Genomic DNA, 12,361 nt, shown 5'->3' on the forward strand with positions numbered 1-12,361 from the left:
CCCTGTCCTCAAGTGCTAGATCTTCAGAGCCACCCACAGACAGGCCAGCACCCTCAGGCGAGGCTGCACCTACTGGCCTCGCCTCCTTCCCTCGTGGCTTCTCTTGAAGTTTGAAACTTGCACAAAGCAGAGAGGAGCGGGCTGTGGAGGGCCGGGCGCCAGTCTCAGACTTGGCGAGGGTCAGCCTGCGCCCCTTGTTCAGGTGTCCTCACTCTGTGCTGGCCCTACCCCTTCAAGTCCTGCCTGCGAGGTTCATTGGAGCCCTCTGACCTGTGTCTGTGGTTCCTTGACCTTCCCGGTGCCCAGGGGTGCCCAGAACACAGCAGGCCCAGAGGGGGATCTGAGACGCGGGGTGGCGGTTTCTCCGAGGTCCCTGGCCTCTGCCGAGGGGATTCTCTGATGAGAATCGAGGGACTTACAAATCACATCCTCTGCCGTGTCAAGCACAGGAAGGAGCCGCGTCCTCCCAGTTTCCAGGGTTCCTCTGACTCCGTGGGCATCTGTGGAAGCTCAGCCACCTTTTCCTGAGCCTCCATAAGCCCTGGACCTGAAAGCCAGGCGCCTCAAGTGGGGAGGCAGGCCTCGCTGGCTTCTGTGCTGCTGCCTGGCAGCCTGAGGGATGCTTGGAGCCTCCTCCTGGGAGCTTTCCCCAGGAAAGCGGTGGGAGGGGCCCCAAGGCTGGAGGTCAGGGTCTACTGCCACCTGATCCCTGGAGCCCTCGGAAGCCCACCCACCCTCCATCGCCAGCCAGGTCAGAGCCAGTTCCCCCACTCTGCTTTGCAGAAGGCAGTTCAACAGTTACTGGAGAAGGCAGAGAACAAGTTCCAGTTCTACCTTGTGGGTCCATGACTCCGTGTCTCTGTTTCTGGACATTTGCTCTGACTGGAACTGGGTGGGTGGATCCTCCTCCTCCCATTTCTAGTGCAGGGACTCTCAAATGTTGGGGCCAGAGGTACTTTTTGAAACTTAAGAATCTTCCCAAACAGCAAAGTAAGTGAATGAAGCCACAAAAACGCCAACATCACTCTTCCACCTGACCCTCCACCTCTGAAAGACACTGGGAAGGAGGGCTCCTGGCAGGGGTCGGGACTCCAAGCTGCCTAGCGGGCAGGGGCAGTGTGAAGAGCCTGTCGATTCAAGACCGAGACTCAGCAGCAGGGCCCTCAGCCTGTCCAGGGTTCCAGGGGCTGGGCCTGGCCTGGCTATTTGGTCCCCATTCTTTAGGCTCTTGGGCCCAAGTCCTGGGCTCCTCCAAGGCCAGTGCCAGAGGCCACCCCAGTGTGTACCTGGACCCAGGTGCTGAGTGGGAACGGGCAGAGGAGGGAGATTGGGAGGGACATAGGATGGGAAGGGCTGGGGCCGGAGCCTGCACAGCCCGGTGAGCCCCTGTAGTCAGGGCCATAGGTTCTCGGTTCTGTGCTGGGTGGGACTTGCCTTTTGAGGGCCAGGGGCTTCCATGACAGCTTGGCTCTGGTGGGCTTGTGGCGGTGGGTGGGCTTTGTGGCACTGGGCCTGAAACCCAGGATCTGGCCTTGGCTGGGAAAGTGCTGAACCACTCAGCTCCTCTCGGGCCCGCCAGGGTTCTGTGTCTTCAGCACAGAAGGCCTGTGTGTGTCTGCTAGCTTTACACCTGAGTGTTCTGCATTTTTGTTGCTACTATTCATGGACTTTTTTTAAATTTTAAGTTTCTGTAATTTATTGCTGGCATCCAGAAAATCAATCTCTATCTTTTTTTTAACATTCTCTATCTTTTAATTGTTACATTCCGAGCATTTTTATTAGAATGACCATTGATGTTATTGGACTCCAGGCTGCATTTTATCTTTGGTCTCCCCGATTTCATCAGTTATGTCCCTTTTTGGTATGGGAATATTTTTTAGTGTTCCACTTTATGGCTTTTGAGTGTATATTTTATTTTATTATTTCTTAAGTGCTCTAAGGATTATAATATATGGCCAACCTGACGTTTAGAGGTAAGATTCTGGCACTTCACGTAAGACCTAAACACCTCATGCCAGGTACCCCTCTGCCCTTTCCCTTATGTGGTGGACTCTACATACATGAAAACCTTCAGATCATATGACTGTTTCTTTCTATAGTCGTACTTTAAGAAACCTAAGAGGCGAGACGAGCCTGTCCTGCGGCTGCAGGTCGTCTCCATGTCTGATGCGCTCCCTCCTCCTGAGGAACTCCATGGAGCACTGTTACAGTGTAAGTTGCTGGTGATGAGCTCTTTGGCAGTTTTGCTGGGTATAGAATTCTGCTCAGGTGGTTCTTTTCTCTCAGCACTTTAAAGATGTCTATTCTCTTTTGTTCTCCATGGTTTCTGATGAGAAATAGAGTCATTCAGATTATTGTCCCCTGTAAATGATGTTTCCTTTTCTCTAGTTGCCATTAGAGCTATTTCCTTTTCTTTGGTTTTAATTTTAATGCTTAGCTATGGTGCATCTTGTTTAAATATTAGAGATTGTTCTGTTTTAGGTTCCCTCATCTTTTTGAACCTATAAGTTTATTTCTTTCACCAAATTTGTGGAAAATTCAGCTATTTTTCTCAAAAAAATTACCGTGCCATCTTTTTGTCTTCCATTTCAGGAACTCAGCTGAAACAGATGTTAACTCTTTCTGTATTTCCTCATGGCTTCCTGATGCTCTGTTCTTTTTCTCTAATATTTTCTTTCTCAGAATGGATAATTGTTATTGAATTGTTTTTAACTTTATAGATTCTTTTCTCTCTCACCTTCATTCTATTATTGAGTTCATCTAGTGAAGTGTTTATTTCATATTTCTGTGAGTTCTAAAATTCCCATCTTTTTTATAGTCTCTTTCTCTGTAGAGACTTGATTTTTTTTTCTGTGTGCTTGTCTCGGGAGTATTTACCTTTACCTTGTGGAGTGTGATGACATTTGCTATTTTATAATTCTTACCTGATAATCTCACCTTTGTGTCACCTCAGAGTCAGCTTCTGCTTATTGTCCTTTCCCTTGAGTTCCTTCTTCTACTTCTTAGTAAGCAACTTTGTATTGGATGTCGGCAGACCCATAACTCCAAAGGTGTCCCCGTCCTGATCCCCAGCGCCTGTGGGACTGATGTGTGTGGTCCGAGGGATGGTGCCGTGTGACCAGGGGGAAGACCTTGAGGTGGGAGATGGCCCACCAGATCCTGAGAAGGGCAGGACCTTTCTCGCCTGCATCCTTCTCAAACAGGATTTTGCAGGTGGAAGAAGAAGGAGTGGGCCAGGGAACGTGGGTGGCCCCAAGAAACAGAAAGGCAAGGAAATGGGTTTCCTGAAGCCTCCAAAAGATCGGCCGCCTCTTGGCACCCGATTCTAGTCCAGTGCTGTGGCATGAATGTGGCTTATTGTTCAGTTGTGTCCCCCAAGGATCCCTTGTGTTTGAGGGCTGGGTTCCCAGGGTGGCACTGTGGGGAGGTCCTTAGGTCATTCTGAGCATGTTCTTGGAGGGGACTGTGGAACCCTGGTCTCAAGTGGGGCCAGGTGAGAGGCCCAAGGGCCAAGAAGCCCCAGTCCCTACGGCATACACAGAAGGCAGTCTGCACTGCCCACATCTGGGGTCCTCCTAGGGCACCAGGTTACACCCACGAGTCACATGGTCCCCTAGGCAGCTACTGCTGGCCTGGGATGTCTTTGCTCACAGTGAACCCTGGGATAACTGACAGTGCTGGCAAGACAGTGACAGAGGAATCTGGGGGCTGGGGACATAGGGGGCCAGCCAAGGTGGACATGGGGGACCGAGGATGGGTGAGCAGGTAACAGGTGGGTCGCCAGCAGACCAGGCCCAGGAGATCCTTTTAAGGGTGGAAGTATTCCATGTTCTCCGTGGTTTTTACACATGGTCCTTGGACACAGAGAAAGCCACAGGAGTCACTAAGCATGGTGGCCCTGGGTACTGGTTCCTCAAGGGAAGCTGTCACCAAGCACCACCAGGAGCCCACCACCTGAGAGCCTCGCTCAACCCTGGGCACTGGGAGCCCGGGCCAGACACTGCTAAAAACAGTTACCAGGCCCACCACTCTGCTGAGGGAGGGGGAGGGGTGTGCCGCTGCTGGGCGGTGCCTGACCCCATGGTCAGTGGAGTGCTGGACCCCAAGCCCAGGCCACCTGCTCCAGAGCCCTGACCTGTGCCCCTCCAGGCACTGTGGGGAGTTTCTCCACCCGGAAAAGAGCACAGGGCACCAGCACAGCAGCAGACTGCAGGGGGAGGCTTCCGAGATTAGAGGAGCTCAGTGGTTGAAAGTGTGAAAGCAGGACTCCAGGTCCTGAGGGTCCAGGAGGGAGGGAGGGAGAATCATGGAGGCAGCCCCTTGCTGTGTGTGTGCACTCACTCTGGGGCAGCTTCTCCATCGACTGTCCTGTGCACAGTGCTCTAGATTCCACTGTGGGCCCATTTCCCAGCCCAGTGCCCGGAGTGCCTCTGCCACCCTCAGCCCTGGAGGCTCATAGCCCTCATCCCTCCTGCTGTCCTTATTTTGGGGAGCCAGAATGGTCCAGTCATTGTTCCTCCATGTTCCTCCTGGGTTCTGCTGCCTCTGGCTGCCCTCGTGGGCCATCTCACGGCACCACAGCTTGATGCTGGGCCCTGTGATCACCCCGTGCCTCCTGTCCCTGTCTTGCCGAGACCTCCTCATTTCCTGAGGTTATGTATTTGGATGCGTATTTATTTAGAGGCATGCTTGTGTTGGCCTGTTGGTCTCTGTGTTAGTCAGCGTCTGTGTCACTGTGACCAAGAGACCTGACGAGGACAAGGTGCAGGAAGAAAAGTTTATCTGGCTCACAGCTTCAGGCCAAGGTCAGCCCTCTCCCTGCTCTGGGCCCGACGGTGAGGAGAAGTCCATGGCAGCAGGGCTGGGTGAAGGAAGCAGCTCGGACATGGCCCCAGGAAGCAGAGAGAGCTCCCCTCATCAGGCACAAACAAACCCAAAGGCACTCCTCCTCCGCACCCCACCTGCCACCATGTCCAGGAATTAACCCATGGACGAGGCTGCACCTCTCATAGTCTGATCCCTTCTCCTCTGAGCCTTCTTGCATTTCTCACCCAGGAGCTTTGGAGCACCTCATATCTAAATCACAATGGTCTGATCTGGTGCTACCCCACGTGGTGTCTCCCTGGCTCCTAGGATCCTGCTGGGGGGCACCAGACACACTTGTGCTTCCCTACCTCAGTCTGGCCCCTGGCCCCAGCCCTATGTCACTGCTCACACCTGGCAGGGACAGTCCCCTGTGCCTGGAGAGGAGATGAGCAGAGTGGAGATAATTTCTTCCACTTCTTCTTTGGCTAGTCCCCAAGATGCCTGGACCTGGGCAGTAGCCCAGGCTCCTCCACACTCTGGCCTTTCTGGAGATCCAGCCTCACTTCCCCACACGTGGCTGCCCAGGTGGGTCATGGGGTCACCAGGTAGTCATCAGCCAGCAGTCACAGTTTTGCTACTCTGGTTTTACTTACTTGTATCTATGACCCTCAAGTCACCCATGACACAGTGATATAGAAGAGCTAGAAAGTGTGAAGGCAGCCACCATGGCTCAGGAGGCTACACCAGGAGCAAAGGCAGATAGGGATGCAGTCCTTGCAAGTTGTCAGAGCTTCAGGGCAGAGCTGTCCAAGCACATGAACTACTCTAGGCCTAAGTCCACAAGGGTCAGCTCGAGATGTCGGCACGGAGTCGGCTGGGTCTGGTCCTCTGCAGGAGGAACCGTGCTCTGCTGAAGCCACAGGACAGTCAGCGGTCATCGCCATGGCGACTTTCCAGGGCAAGGATCATGACAAGTGACCAGGTGCCAGGGTCAGCATGCAGCATGTCCAGGCTCGGGGTGCTCCTCCATTTGTGCGCCTTAGGGGAGGGGCTGCATGGGGGGTCTGGTGTGTTCCATGAGCTCACGGGCATGATATTTTCCCATATGGGTTTCGCACACGCGTGCGTCCCTGTGCATCTGATTAATTCAGGAAGTCCACAGGTAGTCGTTCCTATTAGCACAATTAATTTACTTACCAGCTTGTGTGTTATGGTGGTGCCAGGCAGACGGAGGCTGTTGACTTGTAAACAAATGGGTGGAGTCCTTCCACCAGCACTCAATCTGAAAAGGGAGTAAGTTAGGGAAAAGCACTGCTTTCACAAGGTAGAGTCACCAAGGGCAGGTACAACCTGAGGACTGCTGTTCTGCACACCATGGAGCCACTCAGGGCAGGCACAGCCTGAGGACTGCTGTCCTACACACCATGGAGTCACTAGGGCAGGCACAGCCTGAGGACTGCTGTTCTGCACACCATGGAGTCACTCAGGGCAGGCACAGCCTGAGGACTGCTGTTCCACACACCATGGAGTCACTCAGGGCAGGCACAGCCTGAGGACTGCTGTCCTACACACCATGGAGTCCCTAGGGCAGGCACAGCCTGAGGACTGCTGTTCTACACACCATGTAGTCACTAGGGCAAGAACAGCCTGAGGACTGCTCTTCTACACACCATGGAGTCACTCAGGGCAGACACAGCCTGAGGACTGCTATTCTGCACACCATGGAGTCACTCAGGGGAGGCGTAGCCTGAGGACTGCTGTTCTACACACCATGGAGTCACTCAGGGAAGGTGTAGCCTGAGGACTGATGTTCTACACACCATGGAGTCACTCAGGGCAGGCACAGCCTGAGGACTGCTGTTCTACAAACCATGGAGTCACTCAGGGCAGGCACAGCCTGAGGACTGCTGTTCTACACACCATGGACTCACTAGGGCAGGAGCAGCCTGAGGACTGCTGTCCTACACACCATGGAGTCACCAGGGCTGGCACAGCCTGAGAGCTGCTGTTCTACACACCATGGAGTCACTAGGGCAGGCACAGCCTGAGGACTGCTGTCCTAAACACCATGGAGTCACTCAGGGCAGGCGCAGCCTGAGGACTGCTGTTCTACACACCATGGAGTCACTCAGGGAAGGTGTAGCCTGAGGACTGCTGTTCTACAAACCATGGAGTCACTCAGGGCAGGCACAGCCTGAGGACTGCTGTTCTACACACCATGGACTCACTAGGGCAGGAGCAGCCTGAGGACTGCTGTCCTACACACCATGGAGTCACCAGGGCTGGCACAGCCTGAGGACTGCTGTTCTACACACCATGGAGTCACTAGGGCAGGCACAGCCTGAGGACTGCTGTCCTAAACACCATGGAGTCACTCAGGGCAGGCACAGCCTGAGGACTGCTGTTCTACACACCATGGAGTCACCAGGGCAGGCACAGCCTGAGGACTGCTATTCCTCACACCATGGGGTCACTAGGGCAGGCACAGCCTGAGGATTGCTGTTCCACACACCATGGAGTCACTAGGGCAGGCACAGCCTGAGGACTGCTGTTCTACACACCATGGAGTCACTAGGGCAGGCACAGCCTGAGGACTGCTGTTCCACACACCATGCAGTCACTAGGGCAGGCACAGCCTGAGGACTGCTGTTCTGCACACCATGGAGTCACTAGGGCAGGCACAGCCTGAGCACTGCTGTTCCACACACCATGGAGTCACTAGGGCAGGCACAGCCTGAGGACTGCTATCCTACACACCATGGAGTCACTCAGGGCAGGCACAGCCTGAGGACTGCTGTTCTACACACCATGGAGTCACTCAGGGCAGGCACAGCCTGAGGACTGCTGTTCTGCACACCATGGAGTCACTCAGGGCAGGCACAGCCTGAGGACTGCTGTTCTACACACCATGGAGTCACTCAGGGCAGGCACAGCCTGAGGACTGCTGTTCTACACACCATGGAGTCACTCAGGGCAGGCACAGCCTGAGGACTGCTGTTCTGCACACCATGGAGTCACTAGGGTACACACAGCCTGAGGACTGCTGTTCTACACACATGGAGTCACTCAGGGCAGGCACAGCCTGAGGACTGCTGTTCTACACACCATGGAGTCACTCAGGGCAGGCGCAGCCTGAGGACTGCTGTCCTACACACCATGGAGTCACTAGGGTAGGCACAGCCTGAGGACTGCTGTTCCACACACCATGGAGTCACTCAGGGCAGGCACAGCCTGAGGACTGCTGTTCTACACACCATGGAGTCACTCAGGGCAGGCACAGCCTGAGGACTGCTGTTCTACACACCATGGAGTAACCAGGGCAGGTGTAGCCTGAGGACTGCTGTTCTACACACCATGGAGTCACTAGGGCAGGCACAGCCTGAGGACTGCTGTCCTACACACCATGGAGTGACTCAGGGCAGGCACAGCCTGAGGACTGCTGTTCTACACACCATGGAGTCACTAGGGCAGGCACAGCCTGAGGACTGCTGTTCTACACACCATGGAGTCACTAGGGCAGGCACAGCCTGAGGACTGCTGTCCTAAACACCATGGAGTCACTCAGGGCAGGCGCAGCCTGAGGACTGCTGTTCTACACACCATGGAGTCACTAGGGCAGGCACAGCCTGAGGACTGCTGTTCTGCACACCATGGAGTCACTAGGGCAAGAACAGCCTGAGGACTGCTGTTCTACACACCATGGAGTCACTAGGGCAGGCACTGCCTCAGGACTGCTGTTCTGCACACCATGGAGTCACTAGGGCAGGCGCAGCCTGAGGACTGCTGTTCTACACACCATGGAGTCACCAGGGCAGGCACAGCCTGAGGACTGCTGTCCTACACACCATGGAGTCACCCAGGGCAGGCATAGCCTGAGGACTGCTGTCCCACACACCATGGAGTCACTAGGGCAGGCGCAGGCTGAGGACTGCTATCCTACGCACCATGGAGTCACTAGGGCAGGCACAGCCTGAGGACTGCTGTTCTACACACCATGGAGTCACTCAGGGCAGGCACAGCCTGAGGACTGCTGTTCTACACACCATGGAGTCACTAGGGCAGGCACAGCCTGAGGACTGCTGTTCTACACACCATGGAGTCACTAGGGCAGGCGCAGCCTGAGGACTGCTGTTCTGCACACCATGGAGTCACTCAGGGCAGGCGCAGCCTGAGGACTGCTGTCCCACACACCATGGAGTCACTAGGGCAGGCACAGCCTGAGGACTGCTGTTCTGCACACCATGGAGTCACTCAGGGCAGGCACAGCCTGAGGACTGCTGTCCTACACACCATGGAGTCACTCAGGGCAGGCGCAGCCTGAGGACTGCTGTCCTGCACACCATGGAGTCACTCAGGGCAGGCGCAGCCTGAGGACTGCTGTTCTGCACACCATGGAGTCACTAGGGCAAGCACAGCCTGAGGACTGCTGTTCTACACACCATGGAGTCACTAGGGTAGGCACAGCCTGAGGACTGCTGTTCTACACACCATGGAGTCACTCAGGGCAGGCGCAGCCTGAGGACTGCTGTCCCACACACCATGGAGTCACCAGGGCAGGCACAGCCTGAGGACTGCTGTTCTACACACCATGGAGTCACTAGGGCACGCACATCCTGAGAGCTGCTGTTCTACACACCATGGAGTCACTAGGGCAGGCACAGCCTGAGGACTGCTGTTCTACACACCATGGAGTCACTCAGGGCAGGCACAGGCTGAGGACTGCTGTCCTGCACACCATGGAGTCACTAGGGCAGGCACAGCCTGAGGACTGCTGTTCTGCACACCATGGAGTCACTCAGGGCAGGCGCAGGCTGAGGACTGCTGTCCTACGCACTATGATGTTACTCAGAGTAGGGCATAGCTTGCTCTCCACCAAAGGCCTATGATATGAGGCAGGTTGTAAACAGGAAGATTTGCTGAGTCATGTCCCAGAAGGAGGGAATTTCTCTACTTCTCTGAAAGCAGCAGGTCCAGTTGAGCAGATAGGGTGGCTCCTGCCAACCTGGGTCACCTGCTCCTTCCAGCTCCGTCTGCCAGTGGCCCCCACAGGCCCAGTGGGGCCAGCCTTATGGATGACCTGCAGGTTGGAGTCGGGCCATCTGGTCCTGTAGTAGCAGACAGTCACCGAGTCGTCCTGTTGCTCTTATGTGGTTTCAGAAAAACCACCCGTGGTTCCTGAGCAGTTCCCAGGAGCCATGTGCCTCCCCTACTTATGTGTGCAGAATGGGGGGCTGTGTTTGCTGACAAGCTGTTCTAAAGAGACCCCTGGAAACGCACCTTCCCAGAGGGGACCTCACAGTAGCTGGACTGACATCTGGCCACGCTCTGGTGGGGTCATTGTGCTGCCCTGTGGAGAGGATGGAGCTACTGGTGATGTGTGGTGGAGCAGCAGGGGGAACCTCCGACCCTCCACTTCCACTCCAGGGGTATCAGGTAGTCTGGTACAAGGTCAGGAGGCCAGGTATCCTGCAGAACCTCAGGTCAAAGGAAGCCTGACGCCCCAGAGATCTCGCCACCAGCACTCAGGGCTGCAGGGCACAGAGCAGGGGACTCTGTAGGAATTGGCCCAAGAGGGCCGAGTGGTGCCATCAGGATCAGGGACCCTGCAGCCAGAAGCAGGGGACCAGGTGCCTGGGTGGGGCTGGGACTGGGACACAGAGGCTCTGGGATGAGGCGTGTCCTTCCGGCCAGGGCCGTAACAGGAATGTGCTTTGCTAACATCCTGGCCTGGTGTCTTTGGGTTCAGTCGGGAGCACAGGGCCTGGCAGAGTCACCGTTATGGGAGCCACTGGGTAGAGACAACACCCCACCCCTCCTCTGTCCCTGACTTTTGGAGGGATGAGGGTGGGGATAAAGTCCCAGGGCTGGGAACCAGGAGATGGCACCTGGGCATGGCTAGGATCTGTTTTTCTGGGATACCCTGGCTCCTGTCCAGCTCCCCTGGAAAGAACTCTCTGCTGCCCCAGGCCTGCTCCATGCTCAGTTCTGAGGACTCCCCAGTCAGGAGGCTGCAGAACATGCTGTCCATCCCCTGGTCCAGGGCTTCCTGCTTCCTCTGGGATTTTCTGCCGCAGAAGCCCATGTTATTACCATGTGTCAGCACTGCTGGGCCTATTGTTCCAAAATGCCTTTGAAGTGGCTTTCCCTTGAGGGTTCAGCAAATACAGATAAGTGTGTAAGCAGGTTTCAGCCAGAGGGACGGCACTGGCCTGTGACTGTCCTGTGAGGCAGGCCCAGGTGACAGGTGGTCCAGCCATGCATAGGGGCGTCCAAGCCTGCCCAGGGCAATGCCTGCTAGAAGCGCCCTGTCACACATTCCAGTGAGGTTGTGCAGCCTCCCAGCTCAGCTGACCCTCACAGGCACAGCCCCTGGCTCCTATCCCTACCCCAGAGGGCAGTTCAGGGGTCTGGGACTGGGCCTGGCCTCTCTGTGACTTTTAGACCCCCAGGACTCTCCACCAGCAGCCCCTGACTATCCATCATTAGCCTCTGATTGTCCACCATCTGTCCCCTCACTGTCCACCATTAGCCTCTGACCATTGGCACTCACTGGGCAGTGGTGGTCGCCTGGCCCCTGCCCTGTTCTTGCCCGCTCCAGGCCACTGGCCCTGGGTTCTGAGTGCCGTGTCCATTGTGCTCACATCGCTGGGGCAGGTTGTAAGTTGGACACTTGCTGAGGAGAAGCAGTAGAGTTGTCCTGCCGTACCCCCATTGGCTCCAGGAAAGCCTGCACTTTCAAGGTCCTTCTGCCCGAGTCTTGGGCCCTTCGAGTCCATGCTCCAGGGAGAGTGGTGGATGCAGAGCTGGGCACCCAGGCTCCCACTGGTCCTGGCACAGACTCAGCCTCTCCTGGACTCCATGCACTGTTGTGTGAGGCTCCCAGGAGGAAGCAGTCCATCCTCACGGCCATGCTCCCTACAGCGGGCCTAATCCCAACCTCTTTTCTGGCCTCTTCAGCTGGAGCAGGATGGCCCTGGGCTCTCCTGGGAAAGGCCTGGAAACTTGTCTGGGGCAGATCTGACCCTGAAGCTCTTCTAGACTGAAGCTACTTGTACAGGACATACCTGGAGAGGGTGTCCCGGGTCTCAGGGCAGCAAAATGCAGCTTCTGCTCCAGGACCCTGAGCAGGAGGGCCTTTTCCTGGATGGAGGGTCGTGGCATGCTTTGCCATCAGCACTGGGTCTCACCATCTGTAGCTGGGCTCTTGGTGCTGAACTTGCCTCCTGCAGGTGTCTGCACACAGAGATGGGCCTAGGAGTGGTTGGTTTGGTCCTGGGGATTGAACCCAGCTCTACCACTGAGCCACATCCGCAGCTCCCTTGATTTTAAATGTTGAGTCAGGACCTCATTAAGCTGCCCAGACTGGCCTGGAACTTGTCATCCCCCTGCCTCAGCCTCCCTAGTGGCTGGGATTACAGATATGTGCCACTGTGTCCAGCTCAGGCCGGGTTTTCCTGAGATTTATTCTCTAGGAGATGACGCTGGGCTTTGGTATGGCCTCAGCAGTTCAGCCCAGAGCTCCGGTCCTGAGATGTGTTGGTGGATGTGGGTCCTG

General features: G+C 55.8%; 1 protein-coding gene across 1 annotated transcript in view; it reads left to right on the forward strand.

Annotated features, from left to right (window-relative positions):
• Ahrr (aryl hydrocarbon receptor repressor) overlaps positions 1-12,361 on the forward strand; it is a 65,652-nt gene that overhangs the window by 27,714 nt on the left and 25,577 nt on the right. The window lies entirely within an intron of this gene.

Source organism: Urocitellus parryii, chromosome 1 (genome assembly GCF_045843805.1).
Source record: "Urocitellus parryii isolate mUroPar1 chromosome 1, mUroPar1.hap1, whole genome shotgun sequence".
Lineage (NCBI taxonomy): Eukaryota > Metazoa > Chordata > Mammalia > Rodentia > Sciuridae > Urocitellus > Urocitellus parryii.